General features: G+C 46.0%; 1 protein-coding gene and 1 pseudogene across 5 annotated transcripts in view; one reads left to right on the plus strand and one right to left on the minus strand.

The window, feature by feature from the left end:
• LOC101339978 (steroid sulfatase) overlaps positions 1–20,434 on the minus strand; it is a 183,833-nt gene that overhangs the window by 129,428 nt on the left and 33,971 nt on the right. For 2 of the 5 annotated variants that reach the window (XM_033850253.2, XM_033850252.2), the window contains exon 2: positions 793–920. The exons of the other annotated variants lie outside the window; for them this stretch is intronic. The gene's annotated coding sequence lies outside the window, so the exon portion shown is untranslated. The remainder of the gene's footprint in view (positions 1–792; positions 921–20,434) is intronic. 5 annotated transcript variants of the gene reach the window in all.
• Positions 11,872–12,378, plus strand: LOC117310573 (prefoldin subunit 4 pseudogene; annotated as a pseudogene).

Below are 20,434 nucleotides of genomic sequence, written 5' to 3' on the forward strand. Positions count from 1 at the left end.
CCCGGGCGCAGGAAGGTTAATCCTCTTCCTGAGAACGAGACCAGCAGGTGGGGAGATGGGATCCAAAGCCTGGGTCTCCCCGACTCCACACGGTTCCACCTCTGGGAGCCTTTGCGTACCAACGCGAACCATATCTTGTCTGACAGCATTTCCGTGCGCATTCCTCCGAGCCTGCTGCTGGTGGTGGTGGGGACACTGAATGCCCCGCAGTGCCCCCCGACATCATAATGGCAGAGCATCATCAAGATGCAGCCTCTGTCTGAGAGGAGGGTGTCTAGCAGGGAATGTCACCTGCAAGGTCTTTGAAAGCTGCTTCCTTCATCCTGTCCCCAGCAATATCACACACACACACACACACACTCACCTGAACCAGGGGCAGCCTGCAGGAAGAAAGCTTGTGCTGTGCCTTGGGTGATGAGGCAGACACACAATGTGAAAACTCCACCCCTAAATTCTCTGAGACACGCTGATTATTACTGCTGACTAGTGTACACGCCCTCATGGGCCCAGGACAGCTCTTCTCCAGGAAAACATGTTTGTCCCCATTCCTTCTCCCCTTTAACAAAGTGACCTTTTGTTGGGAAGTCGTGTCTGAAGGAAAAGGAGAGCTGGGGCGGCTCCAAATTGATGTCACCCCTGCAATATGGTAATGTCCCAAAACACCGTTATAAAGGGCACCAAATACCCACTGGACGCAGACAATGCACACGGTCAGGGCGACGAGAGAGTCTTGTGAATAGGCCATGATATTTCCAGAGCCAAAGTACCCGTCCACGCGCTTCTTGTACTTACAGTGACAACAATTTCAGATGGCCTTGGGCGACGGTCCTCCAGACCTTATGTTACCGAGACCGCCGTGAGCAGCAACGGGGATGGTGGGTGCCTCTCAGCAGACAGAAACAGGGTGCACCAGGCTCATCCTGTGAATTCATCCAAGAAGAAAAATCGGACACCGAACCACCACATTCTGAAACACTTCAATGAAACGAGCGCTTTCTGGCCTAGGGGACTCCTCCTCCTGCGTGTTTTCTTCTTTCCATGCTCTGCCCAACTCCTACTCATCCACAGGTGTCAGCTGAGTGGCCACCACCTCAGAGAAGCCCCCTGTGATTTATACAATCTTTATCAAGCATTTGCCCCACGGTTGGCAAATCCTAGCACTGTTTTTTCTTCCCCCCTCGATAGCAGTTGTCACTATTTGCAATAGTCTATTTATTTGGTTTCATTTTATTTGGTATCTGTCCTTCCCACAGGCTCTAAGAGTCAACAGGTCAGGGCTAATTCTTTGTCATAGCAAGCTCTCTCTAAATATTTTCCCAGCAGAGCTGGGGTCACAGACTATGGAGCAGGGGACTGTGCCCCCATCTGTTTTTGGAGCCAAGTAAGAATGTTTTCACATTTTTAAACGGTTGAAAAAAAGGACATTTTTGTGACACGTGAAAAGTCCATGAAATTCATATTTCAGGGTCCATAAGCAAAGTCCAAAAATACTGGAACACCCATTCATTTACTTATTACCTGTTTGCCCCTATATTACAAAGTTCGAGTGGAGTAGTTGCGACAAAGATTGTTTGGCTTGAAAAGCTGAAAATGTTTTACTATCTGGCCCTTTACAGAAAAAGTTTTTCGATCTCTGGTATAGAGCCCCACCCACGAATTGAAAATGAGTTCAAAAACAGCCACCTGAATGCCCTTCAACCTGAAGAATATATATACATATTTTTTCAAATTGTTGACATTTAGACAAAAACTAGCATGTCCCATGGAGCAATTTCTTGTGTAAATCTATTGTTTATCCTTTTAAAATAGGAAGCATAATCTCACTTGGTAAATAATATTCACAAGGGGCTTCCCTGGTGGCGCAGTGGTTGAGAGTCCACCTGCCGATGCAGGGGACCCAGGTTCGTGCCCTGGTCCGGGAGGATCCCACATGCCACGGAGCAGCTGGGCCCGTGAGCCATGGCTGCTGAGCCTGCGCATCCGGAGCCTGTGCTCTGCAACTGGAGAGGCCACAACAGTGAGAGGCCCGCGTACCGCAAAAAAAAAAATAATAATAATATTCACAAGAGAATGCCACGTTAGAGAAAAATTACTATTCCATAGATTTTTGTCAATCTAAGTCTTGCTTTATTGAAGTTCAGCTCCCAGCAACAATTTCTTGGGTTCAGTCAGTACCCCAGAAATACTTTCCCCCCAGAGATGGCACTTGAAACTGTCATCAGTCTTCTGGCATGGCTTTCCATCTTAGGTTCTATTGAAAACAAATGGTGTAAAAAAAGTTCATTTGTTCCATTTTTAAAATTAGATTCCACATATAAGTGAATGAACTTTTTTACAAAACAGAAACAGATGTGCAGATCTCAAAATCAAGTCTATGGTTACCAAAGGGGAAACACGGGGGGGAACTGATAAATTAGGAGTTTGGGATTGACATACACACACTACTATGTACAAAATAGATAACTAAGAAGGACTTACTGTACAGCACAGGGAACTCTACTCAATACTCTGCAATGACCTATATGGGAAAAGAAACTGAAAAAGAGTGGATATATATGTATAACTGATTCACTTTGCTGTACACCTGAAACTAACACAACATTTAAAATCAACTATACTCCAATAAAAATTAATAAAAGTTAGAAAAAAATTTTAGAAAAGGAATGGTGTGCTATCAGTGTTGACCCTTCGCCTCTGTCTTCAGGAATGAAGGAATCTCTGGGCATGGTCACCTCTTCTGCCCTCTCTCCAGGATATTAATTGGCAAGATTAAGATCGTAAGGACGTAGATTTGAACACGTGGGTGACTCCCCTTGCAGGGCAGGGAAGACCCACATCATCATTTTTCCTTTCTTGTGCGCACACCTTTTATTGACAGGAAACAGATTTTAAGAGATCAGCATGGAAGCCCTTTGACCCGCATTTGATACTTTATGGAGAGGAACAAACACGTCTAAAGGGATTAAGTCACAATGCCTCTCACAGTGGTATTGCCACCAGGGACTATACCTGCAGGAGGAACACACACATAGGAAAGTCTAATGGCCCATGCGCAGAGCACACTTTTCAAAGTAATGCTGGCGTGTTCTCACCCGGGGCGATTTTGCCCCACAGGGGCCACTGGACGATGTCTAGAGACATTTCTCGTTCTCGCAAATGTGTGGATACTATTGGTATCCAGTGAGGAGAGGCCAGGGATGCTGCTAATTACCTTATGATGCACAGAACAGCCTCTCCCACTGCCAACCACAAACACGCATCCAACCCAGTCCCGCACCGCAAAGAACGAGCTGGTCTCAAACATCGCTAGCGTCAAGGTTGAGAAATTGCGTTAGATAATCGGTCTGGTCATCATTAAACCCGGTGTGATGCCAGAGATTGGCAAAAACGTGGATGGGGCTGGAGGGGGCGTGTCACACCAGTGTGTTCCAACAGTCACGCACAGCCAATTATGAGTGGTAGTTCCACTATGACTGTGATAAGTTGTGTGAAAATAAAAGTCTCTGGAGACGAAATTTATAACCCAAGTTATAGCCACAGAACAAGAAAATTGAAGATCAGGGGGTTAGGTCTGCTTTATTATTAGGAACCTATATTTTGTTTTAGTTCGTGAGTTAACAGTAAGCATGCTCCGTGACCCTTCCCACTGCTTATCTGATCGTCGCAACTGTCATTTACTTGGTCATTTTTTTCATCATTCTCATCCCCTCTCCAAATGAGGTTTTAGTTGTACAACACTGAAAATCACAACAGTGGTGTAAGGGCAGAGTTAGAACCCACCGTTCCTTGTCCTTGATTGCGAGACACCAAAAGCCCTGGAAACCGAAAGATTTTTGTACATTTTGTTTTTTATTTGGCAGCGAAACCCAACCTGAACCGATGAGGCATCCGTCTTGTCTCAGCCCTCGTGCCTCAGCTGTTTGCTAGTATCATGCTGCACTGTCATGAAACACTAGGCTCAAGTGCACTGGGAAAGCAGCAAAAGGAAGTTAAGACACCTCGTGAGTAACAGTGAGAGGAAAGAAGGAAGGTATTTGTCATTAGCAATAGCCCGGAAGCATGGTTATCAGATAAGGTCAGCATCGGAGGACTCTTACTTGAAGAAGATGGTCTAGAAAGATGGTAAACAGATGAAAAGGATGAAAAGGTCAGTGGATGAAATTCGACCGATGGTTTTGCCACAGGTTTGCAGATCTGGTCCCAGGATCTATTTCCTGGGGCTCCATGAAAGACAGAAGCTGATACGAACTTTAGTCCTGAAAATACATGTAACACGGATGAAAACAGCCCTATCTTGCCACTAAGCTATGATCCCAGAGAAACCCTCACAAGCTGTGGGAGAGAGGTCTTCTAGCTTAGGTGGACGGTCGTGAAAAAACAGCCAAGACGATGGCAATGTGAACTCAAATCACCTCTTCATCCTCACCCACACAGGAAGGGTTTTCTAAGAAATATTCCCCGAGTAGTCCAAGCACCAGCATACCAAGAGTAGACAAGCCAGGCTAGAACAAAACTGCAAAATAATACAGTTTCTAGTGTGCTCTCTCACACACTTCTTGTGAAATGGAACACTTCAGGTACTTATTTCTTCTTTGATATGAAATCTATCAAACCACGGGTTTCTGTATTCCATGAAGAGCAGATAAACATTTTCTTCCATTCTACGTTGGTTGTATACTGATAAGGGCAAAGTTAACAGTGGTGGTCATGATCACAGAATTGTGAACTACAGTGGAAAAAAAAAATCACGTAGAACAGGGGTTGGCAAACTATGACCCCCGGGTCAAACCAGCCCACTACCTGTTTTTGTAAATAACGTGTTATTGGAAACGCAGCCGTGCACACGTTCATTTATGTACCGTCTATGTCTGCTTTTGCCCTGTCATTGCACAGCTGACCATATGATCTGCAAAGCCAACAATATTTACCATGTATGTGGTCTTATACAGAAACTGTTGGCCGACCCCTGACCCAGATATGGCTAAGATATGTGATCTGTTAATTCTTGGCCTCAAGAACCAGAGATTATGGCAAATTCGCTCCACAAGAGAGACCACTCAGAAAGGACACTAGATTGACAAGACAGACTGTAATAAAAGAAGTCCCTGGGAGGGTCGATTTTCACATGACCATTTGGTCCCTGTAGACCCTTATTCCCTAACCATCACCGCTTGGCCAAATAGTACAGGATGAGAGTACTAGGCTGACTCTAAGGCACCCCATCGCAAAGGTACTCGAGCATCCAGAGATCATGGACATGTGTTACGGGTTCGTGTACAGCTACTTCTTACTTTGACTTGCCTACATCTCATGCTTTCCTTAGAGAAAGGAAGTGCCCAAGGTGTTGATGGTCTATCCTCATACAATTTAATTTACCAGTATTTGAATACAGTGTAACTATCAGAGCAGTTGTCTTCATGTATCCCACTGGGAGAAATAGTCATACATTTTTCCGCAGGAATATTAACACGTTTGATTTCAGAGTGCTGCCACCACCTGCTGAGGGAGTCCTATGAGCTACGGAAAAGGCACTTGTTACCTTCTAAAGCATGCATAACTCAATTCCAAGCTCCAGTCCTTGGAGTCCTGGCTCCAAGGACTTCAGATAAGAAATTGTGTATCGATATTCAACTGTGGAAATCCTGGGAATTTAATCAGAGTGACTGCCAAGATGTCACTATATATCAACGACATCTGGAATCAGACCAAATTAGACAGCTGCACCCCTAATTCACAGAAGCCCCTTCAAAAGCAACAAAAGCCACGTGGTATTTCCCTGTCTCCCAGGGTGGAGACTCAATTATGTTGCTGGGAGGCTGGGTTGATTTCAAACCCACAGTCGAAAATGTTAGGATTTTTCATAGTTCAGTCCAACTGCCAAGTGGCATTTATGCCTGAAATGGGGCCGAGTATGAACTTATGACACAAAACAAATTCCATAAATCAGCTAAACAGAATAACGTTGACCCAACGAGGGGAAAGAATTACAACCACGGAACTGTCTTTTTTTGCCATGGGTGGGGACAGTTTCCAATGTGCCAACAAATTCAATTTGTGTTGTCTTCATCTTACTCAGGCCATTTTCTGGTTTGCTCTGGAGGTTGTTACTGTCTTCATTATATTCTAAGAATATTGTAATTTTCAAAGGGTCGGTTGGTCATTTGATACTTCAAGAAATGGAAGGCTCTCAGGATCACGTAATTGTTTTCACTCATATGTTACAGAAAGAAAACATCTCCATTTGCAAAACTGCATACTGGAGATGCAATTAACATCTCCCAGAACCTATTCTGTGTGCTATCCTAGTAAAACCTTTAACTATGGAATCAAGCACAGGGAGGTCCTGTTTAATAACCTGGACGATCTTGGGTGAACGATTTTGCCCCTGAGTCTCAAATCAACTGAGCCATTCTCCCCATGGAAGCCACATCTTCTTTGTACTTCCCATTGTCCAAAAGGCTGTGTGTAGCAGCAGACAGAAGGGGGATCTCACTAAATGTTTGCTGCATTTATGTCTTCAATTAGTTGTACGACAAGTTCTGAAGGTTTCTCCTGGGGAACTAGCAAGAGTCTTGGGGAATTCAGAAGTTTCACGAAGAACTGGAAATGAAGAGGGAGTCCTTGGTGTTCCAGTGGTTAGGACTCTGAGCTTCCACTACCGAGGCGCAGGTTCGATCCCTGGCGGGGGCACTAAGATCCCACAAGCTTCGAGGCGTGGCCAAATGAAAAAAAAAAGAACTGGAAATAAAGAGCCGTGGGAAACTATTATAATTATCAACCTCTATAAAAACTGTAAATGTGAAAACAAATTGAGTAAGATATACAGCTTGACTATGGTTGCCAGCAACCCTTGGTGTTCCTGGGCTTGTAGACCCGCCACTGTAAGTTCTGCCTGCGTCAGCACGTGGAGTTCTCGCCATGTATCTTCCCATCATTATCCCTCCGCAAGGCTCTATGAGTCTCTTTATAATGACACAGCCGCACTGGATCAGGGGCCCACCTGACTCCTGTGGGACCTCACCTTTACTATGTACATCCTCAGTGACCCTACTTCCAAATAAGGTCGCATTCCAAGGTTCTGCCAATAACTGATTGGCAGCAGGGGTTGGGGAGAGGGTATCACTCTTCAATCCAGAACAAGCAGCCTTCTCCAACAATGGATGGGTATCCCCAGTGTACCCACCTCCTAGAATACAGGGAGGGAGAAATGGAGGAAAGCTAGAGCTGATCAAGAACTCACCCACCTTTCTCCTATCTGCAGGTTGTCCCAAATTTCCTCATTTCTACCCTGTCTTAAACCAGCATCCGTAAAGCAACCCCAGGACGCTTACACATTCCACAGGCATTCACTGCTGTTCAAAGCACTTTCCTACCCATCCCACCTGTAATAGGCTGTGTTTGTGAAAAGACTATTTCCCCTGGTTACAGGTAAAAGGACCTGGGCGGGGCGGGGGGGTCAAAGTTCTGAGCTAACGCTAGATTCCATTTCCAAGTCTAGTCAGATACATTGGTTCAAAAGCTATGACAGACACCTGCTGGTGCGGCAAGTTATAGTCACTCCACGATAAGGAACATCCATCCTCTGGGGTTCAGGGGGAGCCCAGCTCCAGGCACTTTAGGGCACATTATTAACACTGAGCCAACACCTAAAGCACACACCTGTACACTAGCTTCACGCTGCTTCTCTTCCTCTAGATTCTGAAGGACTCTGGCACCCACTGTGGGATGAACTGCTTCATGAAAGACACTATAAGACGGCCATTGATTTTGGATGGATCAAGCCTATATGGCAAAATGCTGACAACTACTGAATCTATCATCATCATCTGTAAACCCATCAACTATTGAATCTATCATCATCATCCGTAAACCCATCAACTATTGAATCTATGATCATTATCCGTAAACCCTTCCACTGTGGAATCTGTGATCATCTGTAAACCTTTCAACTATGGAATCTATGATTGTCTGTAAACCCTTCAATTATCGACTATCATCAACTGTATACCCTTCAATTATTGAATCTAGGATCATCTGTAAGCCCTTCAATTACTGAATCTATGGTCAATGATGAAGGATATAAACATGATCATTCGTTCACGTGAGATTTAAGTGGGGGGAAAATTTGTAGCAAAAAGTTGGGTAGAGCCTTAGGAAACAGAAACAAAGTATAAACTATAACCTTTTTTTAAAAGGCCATCCACATGAAGAAACTAGGGGTAAGACAGGAATAAAGACACAGACCTACTGGAGAATGGACTTGAGGATATGGGGAGAGGGAAGGGTGAGCTGTGACAGGGCGAGAGAGAGGCATGGACATATATACACTACCAAACGTAAAATAGATAGCTAGTGGGAAGCAGCCGCATAGCACAGGGAGATCGGCTTGGTGCTTTGTGACCACCTAGAGGGGTGGGATAGGGAGTGTGGGAGGGAGGAAGACGCAAGAGGGAAGAGATATGGGAACATATGTATATGTATAGCTGATTCACTTTGTTATAAAGCAGAAACTAACACACCATTGTAAAGCAATTATACCCCAATAAAGATGTTAAAAAAAGAAAAAAGGCCATCCACATAGCACCAACTCATGGGACAAACAAACTTCATCTCGGCCATGACGATGAGGTTCCTGAAACCGCCTTGGACTTGCAAGGCCAGCGGTAAGTCAATAAACAGCCTGAATGTGCCACGATGTCGGGGTGTGCTCGCGTTTTGCCAGGTGTCTGACGGTGATGTCAGGTGGTGGGCCGGGCACTCCACCAACGGCCGATGGCCACACGTCACACACCTGTATCCTTACACTTCAGTGGGCTTTGCAGCGTCCCGTCCTTGCTCAGGACACGTCCTTGGGGTGTTTATGTCAACACCTCATGGAAGGTCACGGTTCTCTAAAACAGCATCCCTCATATTCCTCAGCCGTAACCGTTCTTGGCATGACCTCACCTTATTAACTGGCATTTTCACGATGACCGCTTCATCGTGAAATGGGGCTTCACTTTACCTTGGGACCTGGCAGCTGGCAGACCAGTCTTCATAGTCTTAACATTTTATGCTAACCGTGATAACTTACTGAACTGATGTGTGTAGAATTTTCAAAGCATCGATGGCCAACACCACTTCTGTTTTGCTGTCTGCCCACGGACTTGAGTCCCACACCCTTGGGTCGGCAGATATACTGGCCCTGCCGACTAAACCATGAAGCGTTCGTCAGTGGATGCTACCGCTGCCTTTCTCTACAGAGATGGGCTTGAGTTAGGGCATTGAGAAGCAGGCCATGAGCGAGAAGCACCAGCTTTGGGCTTTCCTTGCCGGTCACGGGCTGTGCGGCTGCACCCCGCAAGCTCTGTCGCTACCCAGCTGCGAGACGGAAGAAAGAGCGACAGCGGCACCGATGGTTTACTGGATGGGGGAACTTAGACGTCAGAAGCAAAGGGTCCTGGAGCAACACCCCCGCTGTGTACAGCACAGAACACACAGGACATGGCAAGAATCTCCGCAAGCGGCGGGGGAGAAGGAGGCTACCCTTTATAGAGGGAATAAACATGAGGTGGGCTCATCCGTTACCAGGGAAACCAGGAGCCCACAGCCCCTCAGGTTAACGATCATCACGAGGGCAGATGTCTCCCTTTAATAAACCAACAGGTGGGGCAGCTCTGGCCTAAGGGGCAGGGGCCAAGCACGGTCCTGTGAGTAGGGTGTAGGCAAAGCCGGGACTGGTCAAGCAGGGGACGTACAGGGAACAAGAGAACAGCCATACTGAGTGGCCTGACCATATACAGGCTGATAAGTGGCGTCTGACTCAGGAGGACGGACAGTCTGTCAACTTTTGAGCGTGGATTTAAAGACGAGATTTAGAGGCAGATTCATGATTACTTGCTTTCAGTGTAAAATTATTCATCTAGGGTAGCTGGGGGGATTTATGGAACGTGCCAGCTCCCTTAGGGGAAGACTTTGATGAATGACCTAGTACTCGATTACCACCCCCCTACCCCAAAGTGCAGTCACATTCATTAAAGTAACCCCTGGTTTTGGTTTTACAGCTCAGGATATCTGATCTCAAATTGTAGCCTGGGAACTCTGCAGAATATGGGTGTTTTGGCTCAAACCAAAGGGCCGGACTCTATAGAGTCCAGGAATTAACATCCAAAGGGCTTCAATCTACAGGTGAGACGATGGAGCCCCGTGAAAGGTGAGTGCCTGACCAAGGGTCACACAGGAAGGCAGCTGACACTGCAGCAGACTCCCAGGGCTCCTTCCAGACCCCGTTTTGGCTCCCCACGTGGCATCACCAGCCTTCCCCACAGGGGGAATATTCCTACCCGTTGACATGTGGCCAACAGTGGCAGCAGAGGGCAACTCAAATCAGGTGCCGGCGTTCACTAGGAAATGACTTTAACAAGTGTGAACAATGACGTTCCTGGTGTTCCACCCCCCAGTTGGTTTCAGAAACCAAAGAGGTCACAACACCATTCAGACAGATCTAGTGAACAGAGAGAAAACCGGAGGTCAAGGACTGGAGAAAGCTAACTATGACCTTCTCGAGAAGTCGGTCAAGAAAGCGGAAAGTTTTATCTCAAGAGAATAAGGGCAGAGGCAACAGCCGGAGGAAAACCGATGAACTGGGGTCACGGAACCACGTGATGCCCCCGTGGCACTCGGCATTCGTAGGGAGCATGCACAGTAGGAGAGGCTGCTGGGAGCCGCAATTCCCTTCTTTGTGCCCACAGCAAAACAGCTCTTTCCCCAAACTAAGCTCAGCTTAGAAGCGCTACATCACTGAACAGAATTACTGCCTCTCAGCGTTGAAGCTCTCGTAGGTATAAAAAAATGGAAAGCGCAAAACTTTATGTTTTTGCTAATGCCCCACGATAATGAACATTCTGATTCTGTATAAGTGTTCTATGTCGACAGAAGGAATGTGTTTACTGCACCGTAACCCTCCATCTCTCTCTGATCAGATGTCCCCGAACTGTACCCAAGTACAGTGACCTGAGGAAAACAGTTTCTACTGTGTAAAATCAATGCGGGATGAGGCGGCAGGAAAAGTTAATGTTCACACTACTTGTTAGGGGACACATAAATGTTATTACTTCTGTAATAATTTCATTTTAGCAAGCAACACAATTGGCTATTAATGAGCTGAACGCAGAAAGAGCTAATGGATATGCCCACAGAAAACTAGCCGGCCTCCCTGCAATGGAATGTTTACAGAGGCGATGTGAAAGGTGAGGCTGACTGAGTGAAATGGAAACAGATTTTGGAAGCATCCGAAGGCCAAAAGCAAGAGTTTCTTCCAAAGTCAGACTAGGTAGGTTTTCAAAGAAAACGGAGACACATTGTGAGCAAATTACTCTCACAGGGGCAAAATGGGTAGATTTTGATCGAATAAGTTTGGCAGAAAATGAGACCAGGGAGGAGGTGAATCCAGTAAGCCAGGTCACGAGTCTTCCAACTGGGGCTCACCGACCCCTAGGAAGACACAAAGACTTGCGGGGGCATGGGTATGTGGGGAAGGGAATCTGCTGACAGAGTTTCAACTTCCATTTATGCTCTGCTCCAAAAACGTGCTGCCTGGGTTTCCACCCTCCCCTTCTTCCCCTTGGTACAAAAGGCATCGCTGGCATCCTGGCTCTTACCGTGGAGATCACCCCAGGATATAAAATCCTTTCAAGTGCTTCAGGGACAATGTGAAATCTTGGTATCAATGGGGTATTGGCCAAAGGGCCAAGGGTGAGTCCTTTGTGACTAGATTGGTCAGGGAGTTGCCAGGAAACATGGAAATGGTTCTAAAGTGCCAATGCAACATCCACTTTCCAGGAACATTCTGGATGGAATGGAGACGAATTAAAGAATAAAGAACCACCCAAGATGGCGGCCACCATAAAAAGGGCAGGTGCAGAAGACATCAATGTGGCTTTGAGGAGATTAAACAGGAGATTAAAAAAACAAAAATATGTGCACAGAATATAAGTAGAGTCACAGAGCTGAAGGAAGAAATAGACGTGAAGAAAGAAACAACTCCAAAAGTTCGAAGATGCTTGTGAGGACATCAGGCTTGCAGACGATGACTGCTTAGTGATACCTCATCAGATTGGTCTCCCTGTGTCTTCATCAGTCACTCTCAAGAAGAAACAGGAGAAATGTTAGAAGAAGCAAAGGAAAATCTGCAAGAAACTGGCGCCTAAGAATCCAGAGTGGAGTCATTTCAGTGGGAGTTGGCAGATTTGAAAGTTCAGTTGTGCAGAACTGGGGAGAAAAGTAAACCTTGAAGCTCATGAAAGTTCAACACCTAATAATACTTTAAAAATGTGTTTAATAAACATGAATACTGTTTCTAAGAAAAAGAACAAAGAACCAGGTAAGTACACAATTTGAGGGTGAGTGGAGAAGCAAGATAGGAAGATGGAAAGACGATTGTGAACTTTCGCCACAGACAGGGCTATAGTGCCCAAACGCCCCCCTTATTGGATGCATCCAAAGAGTGCATTGCAGTGAAACTCCTAAGAAGAGCATCGGCAGATGGTGGCCATGGGGTCAGAGAGGTACTTCAGAAACTAAGCCAGCCAGGTGGATGACTAACTGGATAAGGGAATGGGGGGATGGACATGAATGCTTCCAGCACATGGACTGAAGGTACAGCGATTTGGAAAAGAGCAGCTAAAGGTTGAATTTTGCACATGCCTAGTTTGGAAAATATTTGTAGCTCATGTCACAGGAAAAAGACAATAAAATATCATCGCCATTGTCAATTACTAAGGGTTACCAATGTGCTAGGCATTCTCCTAATACCGTGACTATATATTACCTACGATCCTGATACTGTAAATATGTATCATCTGTGTTAACCTAAATTATCTATCATCTATTATTCCTTCCCATTTTACAGAAGGGGAAACTGACATTTACAGAAGTTCTTACCAACTCAGCTTGTATGTAGAAAAGGTGGGATTGAGATATAGGTTTTGTATCTGGAACGGTGCCTACCATCACTCACGATACCAGTATTGTCTCCCCGGATACTAGAATGAGGGGAGAAAGCAGAGCACAGGATAGGGAATTAGGAAACAGGACTAAGGGTGACATTTGATGCCACGGCTGTGGGTGAGATTGCCCAGCGAGGGGAAACAGAAGAAAAGAAGGGCATAGGACACAAGCGTGAGTAAACTGAAACTTCCAGGGGCAGAGGTGGGGAAAGGAACCAGAGAACGCAGCTCAGAAAGCGCATGCTGAAAGGTATGCAAAGAGCCAGAAGTGGGAATCATCGAAAGGAAAAGATCCTGGAACTGGCAGTAAGACGGTCAAAGGTGACCTTGGGAAAGAAGATCCAGGAGACGCCAAGCCAGTTAGATAGAGGTAGAGATGAAAGTCTGTGACGTGGACCTGAGGGGATAAAGAGGATTGATTCAGAAGGTGGCTTTGGGAAGCCAGAAGGGATCACTGAGGCAGCCTAAAATCTAAGGCAAGTCTAAGGATTAAAGGGAGAGAGGTGAGTCCCATTTGTCAACAGCCATTGGCTGGCCAGTCACTTAGTTAGTTTGCTTGTTTGTGTATACTTTTCAGAGTTTCAGAGGTAGCAAAGTTTCCCGCTACCCGTGAGAGTCTGTGAGGCTGTGATCCTGGGGGATCCCAGGAGGGGGTTGGATTTAAAATGCCGGGGAATGCAAAAGGGGTCTCAGCTCATGTGAGTAGATCAAACAGCAAGCAATCCCGAAGGCACAGCCCAGGATATGAGTCAACATTGTGCAGTGGATCAGGTGAGCATTTCCACGTGATGGTCTCCAAGAAACGTACCAGCACCATGTGGAGTCAGACACATAAAGTGAATAGGGCCGATTCCAGGTGGGGCTCTGTGACATCCGCCGGTACGGCTTCAGAACTTTGAAAATACAGGTGCTGTTTAAATGGATTTTTACCTTTCTAAGGATTAGGTCTGATGCAGTGGGCATGCTGTCCCATCCAAGGGCATGGAAATTGCCCAGGTAGACTTGGGAACTAGAGCACCAGGTGAGTATTTTGAGGAGTTTGTTTGGGGTTTTTGGTCTTCCTGACATGATGGAGATCTGAAGCCATTTATTTCATGATTCTCTGCCCTTCCCCAACCTCCCGAATACTCCCTTTCAAAGTCTGGGTTCATTAGAGGGAAACCCTATTTTGCTAGGCCGATTTCTTGCTTTCTCCCTCCTCCACTGGACCCTTTACAGATTTGTGATTGCAATGGCAGACATTCATGTCTGAGTCCATTTTAATGCTTGAGTCATTCCTTTTTCAGAGTCCCTGGCGAGGAGATATTATCTATTTTTATCTGAACGACTCTAAACCCCAGGGCACACGTTGGCCATTCACTATTATAGATTTTAAAAGAGGTCACCTCCTTCTGAGGATTTCTATCACTTCGCTTCACCAAACAATTCTTCCTGGTTTATCACAGTCAATTTCAGAGCAATATTTTATCTGTGGGATAAAGTTTCCAGAAAGAAGAGAGTTTATCAGATATTAAGCTTTTAGCTGGGCAGTACTTCCAGCCGATGTCCAGGAGTGAAAGTCCCAGATCACCAGTAGATCAGGTTTCTGTGCCAGTTTCATTATCTATAGGTAAGAACTCATTATTCACTGCCTGGACCAGGCCTGGGAGTCTACTGTATAATTGCAAATTATCTCACTTGGTATCTTCTCTCTTTTGAAAATCCTTACCAAATAATACCCTAGCATGCTTCCATGTCCAGATTTCAAGTTTTGATTTTATTTACAGCTGTGTAATTTGCCCATATTCAGTGCATTTCCCTTACTCCTACAATTAGCTGTGCCTTTTGAAATAACTGTACATTTGTTCAAATGAGAGCAGTCTGAGATAGACAAGTAATGATCATCTCATTGACAGACAATGACTTGTTTATAAGGGAAATCAGTCTTAAGGACCTAAGTATTGGTCCATATACCTTTCCTTTGGAAATGACCATAATTTCAAGTAGTTAGGAGAAAACGGTGAAAATGGCAGAAGAAGGTCAGACGGTTTAGTGTAAAGGCAGACAAAAGACAAGCATTCCAAGCAGTGAGGGGCGTGGAAATGTAGAGAACACATAAGTTTTATTTCCTCATGCTTGAGCCATTAGTTCTGGGCCCTTGTAAGACAAGGATTATAGGGTCATGGAGCAGAATGATATGATCTGATGATTGGCAACATCCCCGAGAGCAATAATCACAGGGTTCCAAGAAATATGATGAAATTGAGAAAAATCTGACTTCTTAAAGACATCTTCAGGCCCAGGGTGGGAGTGGGGATGAAAAGAATCAGGCGTGAAGGATCTCACTGGAGTGATGAAAACGTTCTAAAACGGATTTACGGTGATGATCGCACAACTTGGTAATTTAACGCAAACCACTGACTGGTGCAAGTGGGTGAATTTCAAAATACGTAAAATAAGCCTCAAAACATTTGTAAACAGGCGTTACATCACTTAAATAAAAATAACACAGACTGAATTAAAAATGTATGTATGTAAATTGAGAACAGAGTGCCCTTGTGTGCCACTGTAAATTGAATAAGGTGGTTGGGCTTTTACATGTTTTATGCTTTTTCTCTCTTTCTGCTAGATGTGAACGTGTGTGTGTGTGACTGACTTGTCTCCTGATGTTCCTGGCAGGGACACGTCCGCTTGGGAGGACCTTCCCCAGCGTCTGTCTGAGGCAGCCCACCAGGATGCGGAACCAGCACGGCGGAGAGAAGCTAAGGTCTCAGGAAAGGTCAACAATGTGTGGGTAGAAACAAGACAGAAAAGCAAACAGGGTTTGACCCACAGAGTAAACTGTGTAACAGGACGGAGTGTGGGGAATGGCCCAGGTCAGTGGCTCAGGGCCAGAGTTACCAACAGCTGGGTTCCTGAGGCTTCTAGACTCTTCACATGGTGCAGGCATGGTGGCTCAAAGGTACACGGGGTTCTGGGGGGCAAGCACGATGCTTTTCATTGCCCCTGTTTTCAATGAGTACCCGATACTCTTAGGCTTCATGGATCATCCAAAGTCATGATTTTTAGTAAGATCTCCAAAGACAGTAGTATCTTCAAGATTATTTCCATGGAATTGTCCAAGTTTTTAATTCAAGGCATCTTTTTATCATTGAAAGGCTGCCAAGGGTGGATGCTAATTCTTTCCAATCAAATTTACTTAAATTCAATGATTACCGTATAATACATGGAAAACAGACAGTGAGCCCAATTTGTTAAACATATTTTTATGAATGTAGCAACGGCATATCCGTTTTGGTTTTCAACTACATGGAGACAAATTCATTTCATGAATTTTTGTTCTTCCAGAATCTCAGGAAGAAGCAGCACTGAGCATCTTTGCAGGAAAAGCAGAAGTTTTTCCTGCAAGAGATGATGATGAAGCTGAGAATGTAGTTAATTATGTGCTGCAGGGAAAATTCTCCTGGGACAGCATGGATGCAATAGGGGACTCCAGGTCTGGTGAAGAAGGAAATCCTAAAAGTCTTACTGAAAAACAAAGTCTATGGATAAAAGTGACTAACTGTGGGAAGCATTCCAAGCAGATTGGTAAATAACCAACTGTTACATTGGTAGGAAAATATAAAAGGGCCACAGAAAGGATCCCCAATAACCCTGCTAAGCAGTTATCACAAGTCAAAATGACACTAGCCTCTGTAATTTCGCTCCCTATTGGAGCCAAGAAAAAATAATCATACTCAAAGTATAACTTTATGCACAAGGTTCATTCAGCTTAAAAGATGCAGAAGTGAAAAAATCGCAGGAACAGACATTCCATTTGAAAACTTCAGTGGCAGCTATGCTCAAAGGTAGCTGGGAATGTATGGCATTCATGCAATTCTTTAAAGAAGGCCATCTGGAGTCACCATATTGATTCTTCCAATGGCTCTAATGGAATATATAATTAGGTGCCACGTATACTGCACACACACCATCGTACCCTAGGAGGCTTCATGTCCTAATGAATGCTTGGGCAGTGGCCAGGAGCACTTTTTTTTTTGCTGCAAATAAGTTGTAAGTAGTCACTCAGCCGCTTTCACACTGCTGTGTTTGATAAAATCCCTAATCTCGTAATGTGTCCACTGGACACAACTGTATGTGTTGAGGGTGAGGAAATGGGGTTGGAAGAGAGATGGAAATTGGTGCAGTCAACACAGAGAGAAAGGCTCCTGATCTAACTGGAATTTGAATCTTCATAAGGTGATGGGCCATTGGTTCCATCCCCTGGACCTCAGGACACCCAGTTCTGTCCCCAGACCAAGGCAGGCTTGGATGGGGGTAATAACACTTTGTGGGTGGAGAGGAGAGGGAGGCCAGGACGCAGGTGAGAGGTAGATGACGTGTGATGGAGAACAGGCAGGTGGAGGGAGGGTTCCAGAAGACCCTGTTTACTCCCGGCTCCGTGGCCCATTTCAAGTTGGGGAGCAGATTCAACTCAACAACTCAGAGACTTCTGGGGTCCCTGCCACCATCTGGAACACCAGCAGCCCCACCCGACGGCAACTCCCAACAGGACCAGGAATCGCCCCTACGGATTTTCAAGTCCATCTCCAGCCACCAGGACAGGTTTGATGGCCTCCCGGGACCCACGGGCCTCCTTTCGTGACCTTGGAACCATGTGACCCTGTGTTTCAGGTGACTGGTTTCTGGGCCCCTCCTTCCTTGTATTTCACCTGAGCCTTGGCTGTCCCACCTTTCCCAACAGGCTGCTGGGCAGAAAGAAACAAGTCTTACAAACTCTCATGGTACAAACTGAGGCTTTGCCAGGTGCTCTCTCACGGATAAACTGCATCTTCCTCAACACAAATTCTGACAGGAGACGCTGTAATTTTACCTCTCAGGGCCGCTCAGCCACAGCAGAGACAACCGTCTAAAATGAGGACCTCAATGATGAAGAGAGATGAAACCTGGAGGTGAAAAACAGCACGGCAGGTGCTCAGAAAGTGAAACATAAACTGGCCACATGACTTGGCCAGACCACTTCTGTGTGTACACCCAAAAGAAGCGGAACCACACTGTTAAAGACATCTGCACACCCGGGGCTCACAGCTCACAAGAGCTGAAACGTGAAAACCCACACGCTCAACAACAGGTAAACGGATAAACGAAATGCAGCCCAGCCATAAAATGCTACAGGATTCAGCCATAAAAAAGAACAGAGTTCTACAACGCGGACAAGTCTTGAAAACATGACGCTCAGGGAGCGAAGCCAGACACAAAAGGCCACATATTGTGTGAGCCCATTTATAGGTAACGTCCAGAATAGGTAAATCTATAGACACAGAAAGGAGATGAGTGGTAGAGGCTAAAGGGAAAGGAGGTTGGGTTTGGGGGGGACTGATAATGGGTATGGGGTTTTGGTGGGGGGAATAATGAACAAGTTCTAGAACTAGAGAGAGGTACCAGTTGAACAAAGTGGCTGGATACACGAAATGCCTCTCAGTTACACTCTTTAGAACGGTTAACATGCCATTTGTTGAATTTTACCCCAAGTTTTTTTAAAAAAGCGTTCAAAAAGACACATCAAGCTGACGTTTACTTTTTAAAAAAACACCACCAAGTCTTCTGATTTCACTAGTGTGATGTTCCAGCCTCAAACTGAGATGTGGACAAATGCCAACCCCCCACTGTGAATGCAAACAGGACTGTAGGTCACCGCTGGTGACGATCTGGGCCCACCAGCGTGGCCCAGGGACCATAGACCCGGGTCCAATGAACCTTCTGCATAAGGACAGAAGGAAGGTCTACACGGACAGCAGTGGAGTGATAACTTCCAACCAATAAGAGAACACTTTCTGCTGTAAGGCCTGGGTGGACTGAACGGGGCTGGGGGGAGGGGAGAGCTGACCTGGTAGCTAGGATCACAGAAGAAGGATGTCACTAGGGTCTACTGGGTGTAGGGAGGCAAGGGCTGTCCAGAGAGACCTATTTTCCAAATCCTGTTTAGGTTCCCAGGTCCCGCCACAAAAAGGCATCTGTCGTAGGCAGGAATCTAAGATAGCCTCCATGGCTCCCACCTCCTGGTACCCACATCTTTGTGTGATCCTCTCCTCTTGAGGATGTGTGTGTGTGGGGGGGTGCTGAGATGTAAGACTTGGCAAAAGTGAAGGAATATGATTGAGGTCCCTAATCAACTGACTTTGTGCAACTCAACGAGGATATTGAAGTGGGTGGGCCTGGCCTAATCAGGTGATCCCTTGGAAACAGACTCCAAGCAGAGGATTTGCAATCCTCCTGGCCTGGATGGAACAAACAGTCGTGGTGTGAAATGCCTTTAGGGAGGGGTGGCCCCTAGGAGCTGAGGGTCCCAGTCCTACAACCACAGGGAACTAGATTCTGCCAACCTGTTGAATGAGCTTAGAAGGGGATTCCAAGCTTTCAGGTGATAATACGACTGTGGCCAATATTTTGCAGGCTTGTAAAGACCGTCGTGAGCAGACGAGCCAGGTAAGCCATGCGGGGACACCTGACCCACAGACACGGAGATAATCAATGGATGTTGTTCTAAGCCCTTAAATGTGCGGTAATTTGTATCCAGTGACGGATAACTACCAAAACATCCACTCCCAAATGTACATAAAATGGTAATAACACCACTGCATTTAACCAGGATGCAAAACCAGCAACTCTCAAATACAGTGGTCCCCTCCACCAGCAGCCACAGATGGCAGTGACAAGTCATATCAGTTGGACTTACAAAGAATTTTCAGCTCCTTAAGGCCAACGGTCCTGGTTCCTGGGGCTCTTCCTCTGATGCTGTGAGCCTCCCTCCCATCTGTGCAACTGAAAAAATCCCTTTCTGGGTGTGAGTGAGGCGGCATTGAGTTTCTGTCACTTCCAACCAAAAAAACCTGAGGGTGCACCCTCTAGCTCTAGACAGTTATGACTATCACCTCCTTGATTAATGAACTCCTCACCTGGACTCATTTGCAATTAGAAGTTCCTGGACTCGACTGCGTGCTGCCGACCGTGATGAGTCTGCCTCAGGAGATGTCAATTATGTGACATGACCCGGCATGCCCAGGAAGGCAAATGGCTTTCGACACCCCTTTGGATGTCCCAGGGGATGGGTGACAAGGTGGTGGGGCAGGAAAACTCTTGGCCCCAACGCTACCTATAGAATACAGATTTATTTTTTTCCCACCTGTAATATAAGATCCGCCTAGACCAACGACTGTCAAGCCCCAGTTACTTTGTCTTCTGGTGGACAGGTGGCACTGTCTGGACACATTTTTGGTTGTCACAGCTTGTGGGCGTTGCTCCACAAGCAACACAACTGTGCTCACAAGCTGTGACCTTCTACCCACTGGCATCCCGTGTGTAGAATCCAGGGATGCACATGAATATCCCACAATGCACTGCCAACAAAAGAACGATCCGGCCCCAGGTATCATTCGTGCCAAGGTGGTGCATCGTGCTCTCAGTCCAAG

Source organism: Tursiops truncatus, chromosome Y (genome assembly GCF_011762595.2).
Source record: "Tursiops truncatus isolate mTurTru1 chromosome Y, mTurTru1.mat.Y, whole genome shotgun sequence".
Lineage (NCBI taxonomy): Eukaryota > Metazoa > Chordata > Mammalia > Artiodactyla > Delphinidae > Tursiops > Tursiops truncatus.